We start from the raw sequence: 5,087 nt of genomic DNA, 5'->3' as shown, positions 1-5,087 counted from the left end.
TTATATCACGCTTGACAATCAAAATATCGAATAAAAGCAAATGCTTAAGCATAGATAATGGTCTTACGTAAAATGTTGATAACATGTCAGTTCACTATACTATTAAAACTAACAGCACATTATTGAAACTAGTGAACGACAATTTGGTATGTCGTATGTGTGTAAGACGGAGACAACAAATGCATGGGTATCATTCTCTTATAATTACAAAATTAAGGTTTATATTCGAATTTAGTTTAATATAATCTCTTATATTAAATTTCAAGAACGTCACAATTTAGGCTGGAGCGCAGCATTTTTTAAGGAGTAATGTTCAGGCAATTCATATGACATGTACATTTAGGCTGTGAGTAGTGTATAATCTGTTATCTAGTATCCTGTGATCTCCGTTTTTGTGTCTAACTCTTGCGCCTTCACCACATATAAATACGTCACAGAAAATGAAATATATTTTTTTTGCATTCTATTATTATAAAAGCGGTAGTAAATTAAATATACTTCCTGAAGATTTTGAAAAAAAATTATTGAACTCGTAAGTTTCTGGACCAGGCCATTTGGGATTTACTTTTTCTATTTAAACCCTTATATGCAAAAAATAAAAACGTAATGCAATTATATCACGGAATTATAAAAGTTATTAATTTTATAAGGCTCCTTCTTTATAATTGAAAATTGACTTTAAAAATCATAGATGTTTTGCATTCAAAGAATTTATACATTTAGATAAATTAAAAACTGAAATCGGACATTTCGTAGTATATAAATATTTACCACCGCTTATTAGTTGTATAATAAATACGTGTGCTACGATCCCACTAGCAGTGATGTTCTAGAACAGTATTTGTTACCCGGGGGCCGGGGCTAACAAAATGTTATGACCTCCATCTATTTTGAAAAAATAATTTACCAATTTTCTTACTGTAATAGTAAATTACACATATATAGATAAAAACGTAGGAATGCCGTATACACAAAATAGGCATAGATTCACTTTAGCTACCCAGCATTTTATTTTTTTTTTACCTATTACAGTACCTAATTTGGCAAAATCAAATGCCAAATACTTTTATTTAAAATATATACTTTGTTGACTACTAAATATTGATTTAATATTTTATTTTATTCGATTTATTCTTATATAGGTACTTAATATAATTTACATGTACCTATCTATAAATTAATAATGACTGAAAAACATACAATAATAGCAGCTGGTTTATGCAGGTATACGAATATGACTATATACTACCTATATAATATCACTAACTGATCTAATGCACTTTGTTGCAAAAATAGCAGCTCTTAACAAAATTATGATTGTCGACTCCTTTTAGGTGTAACTCGCTGCAGTAAGTGAAACTCATCCACCTTGGTAGGCAATTGTTCAAAGATTCGATTTGATGCATGCTTGTACATAAATCTGCCCGAATAACCAAAAGCAATCAATAATAAATAAAAAACTATAGTATTTCTACTATGTAATTATTTCTCAACATTTCATTAAACTAGTCAGCTGTTAGTCGACTTGCGTTTTTGAAAACTTTCGTATTACGCATTTACGCCTGTCTTGTATTGTTACTCAGATAAAAAAATGTATTTTTAATTCGACGGAATACGCTCCGAATACGCCATCGCCATGTATAGTCCCAGCCTAACACTGTGACACGAGATTTTTATATATTAGAAGAAGATTATAATATGCTTTATTATTCTTATTTTTTTAATAAAATTATAATAATTGATAACTTTTGAGATTTTGATAAATGTTGTCAAACTTTGAATTTTAATTAAAAATCGTGCTTATGGATCATTAATATTTATCAACTGCTATTATAATTACTTATGAGAAACATTGTATTTCATTTTCAAGTATTTTGACCAACCGAAAAATGTTGTATCGACAATAGTTAAAATAAACCTAATAAATAGGCAAATAGCGCAATAAGACTCACAATATTTCAAAAATTGTATGGGGCATAAAAATTGCTTATATAAACAATATTAAACATTCAATACATATATCATATACCTATAATCTGTTAATTTTTTTAGAGTCAAACAAAAAATCAAATTCAACTTTTTCGAAAACTGGTGTTGGCTAAAAAATAATAATCTCAGTATTTCCTTAATTTTTTGTTTGTTTTTCCTGATGCATTTGTAAACTATTGGGATACTTTTGATCCCCCGAACTCCGAAGTACCAACTAGATTCACTGTTCTATCGGAAAAAGTGTTATCGAGGAAAATTAAAATATTTTTACTATCACAAAAAAAAATAAAAAACACAAACCAATACAATCATTGCTCCGCTCAGAATCTAAAATTTGAACATATGTACTTGAAATAAAGTAAAAATATTTGTTTTTATTAATCAGTTACATGTAACAAGACAAGTTACAAAATTGATACATAATCGGAGAATCCGATTGATGTAGATATTCGATATTGATTACCTATATTTTATACGCTTTATGGAAGAATTAATCTTATAAATAAATAATTGTTTTTATTTACAACAAAAAATGTGTTTAATTAATTATTTTTTTTAATGTCATTGGTACTCTATAATTCTTTTATATAGACTTTTAGACGCAATTTCTATAGTCGGATATTTTATTGCTTTTGACGCAGAGTGACGGCCACGGTTGCCATTCTGTTCCATCGCCCGATGCGACCAGACGCTGCAGGGAAAACTAACACAATATTTCAATCGTATTAATGAAAACGTTACGTAATTTATAGTGTTTTTTAGAATATTACAATTCATTTGTAATTGTGATTTGCGAGTGCGTGTAATTTAGGTGAAGTCCTAGTCTAGTGTGCGAACACCGGTCACCGAACGGATCAGGATGACAGGGCGATAGGTACGATAAGAAACCTATTTTTAACTGTACAGTGTATAATGTTACTTTTTCCCAGTATTTCTTCAATAACAATAACCTTACCTAATAATATTCAATCATTTCAATCACAAATGGAATTTATTTTTATTCGCACAGTCGTTAACAGATTATAATAATAATAATCAGAGCTGTAGCTGGGGCTTGGCGAGACTGGCCCAGGCCAGGAGCGCAACGAAAAAGCGGCGCGAAATCCAGGATAAAATATTCCATATATATATGGTATTATTGGTATTCGTAATAATTTACATTTTACTAGAATATGCACAAAATAGTTTTACTACTACAATTAATACACTATAGTGACTATATACTATTTTATAGTATAGGTATTGTGTTTGTGTATTATACAAATATTACAATTATTATTTACAAGTGTTTAAGAATAATATCTCGTTATAACATTACGTACCTAATATTACGCCAGATACCCGAGTGATATTTTAGGAACAGTTAATAGGCGATAATATTGTGTTTTTATTTGTGTTGATAGTTGTTTATAGTTTATAATGCTGCTTATACCACCATCTCAGTACGCACGTCGATTATCAACATAGTTTTGTTTAGTTATTATTATTATTATGATTATTAAATATTAGTTGCATGTAAGAGTTAAAATTAGGATTCTAAATTTATTATATTTTAAAGACTCCCGTCAATCGTCATATTTATAGGTAGGTAGATACTCCTATTTCAATATTTAGTCATTTTATATTAGTCCGTGAAAGGAAAAACGTCTACAACAGTTCTACGGTGGTCGGTGAGTTCCTAATTATTATTTATTATAATTATACAAAATTAAACTAATTTACTTAACTGTAGTTCATAATATATTAATATATGTATTAAGTTGTAACCTAGGTTTATACAAAATAATTATTTATTAGAATGTAAATATTAAATATCTAGTATACAAGAAGTTGCTATTAACATGCGTTGGTTTTTATCCATCAAATTTGAATTTAAGGAGCCTCGCTACGGTCATTATTTAAGGAGCAACATTTAGGCAATTTATAATCTTGTCATAGCCGCCCGGGATCTATAGTTGTAAATGATATTATTAGTGTGAGTGAAATTGAATGCGGGTATCCTCTCTCGTACGCGCATGCACATGTCAATAATTCCATAACCATAATATCAATTTCAGTACACAAATTTTACAAAAATATACATTTGTTTTGACAAAATTGAAGTTAGTTAACGTTGTCTGATTTTGATTCTGAAAAAAATATTTGAATTCAGAAGAAAAATGTCTGTAGATCGTATGAAACATTTTCCGTTTTTAATATTAATTTTAATTTTGATTATGATTCGAAAAAGTTCATATTTTCAAGTTTCAATTACAGTTCACAATAATATAAAAATTAGTTTTAGATTCTGAGTGGAACGATGAATGTATTGATTTTACAATGATGTGTGTGTGTTTTTTTTAATTTTTTAATTTTTTAATTTTTTTATTTTTGTGTCTGTATACACGATAAGTAGTCGAAATAATGCTTCGATTATCAACTTCAGTATCTTGTTCGATTGGAAAGTGAATATCGTTGGTGCATTGGGGAGGTCAAAATTTAAAATTCCCAGTAATTTTCAAAAGTGCCGTGAAAAACAAAAGAAAAATAAAGGAAAAACGGGAATTTTTACGCAAAATCCATTTTTCACAAAATTGAATTTGGTTTTTGGTGCAACTTTAAAACAAATGACCGTAGATACATGAAATTTTCAATGGTTGTTTATATTTCCATTTTCTATACACGATAACATTTTCAAAATATTTTGATTTATTTTGAACTGTTTAGAGACATTTTCATTTTCCATTTTTTTTTAGTTTTTTTTCTAAAAATATCAATTAAATTTTATTTGTTGATTAAAAAAGCTTGAAAATTTAATAGAAGGCTCCAAGTATATTGTTTCAAAGGCAGATGAAAAATATTAAAAATCCTTAGTCACAGTTTTTTTTTATAAGCATTTAAAGTTCAAAAATTGACAAAATATGGAAAAATCACGAAAATTAGCAAATTATTTTGAATTAAGAATTCGTAAAAATTTTTCTTTTTAAATCTAAGATTTTAAAATGTAATACAAGATTCCTTATAAGATTATCTACCTTTATCAAACAAAAAATATCTATAAGAAAGTCAAATTAAATTTTTATGATCGTTTGTAAATTCAAATTTTTACAACATTGGAT

The sequence above is a fragment of the Acyrthosiphon pisum genome, chromosome X (assembly GCF_005508785.2).
Source record: "Acyrthosiphon pisum isolate AL4f chromosome X, pea_aphid_22Mar2018_4r6ur, whole genome shotgun sequence".
In the NCBI taxonomy this organism is placed as follows: Eukaryota; Metazoa; Arthropoda; class Insecta; order Hemiptera; family Aphididae; genus Acyrthosiphon; species Acyrthosiphon pisum.
Note: the sequence above shows the minus strand (reverse complement) of the source record.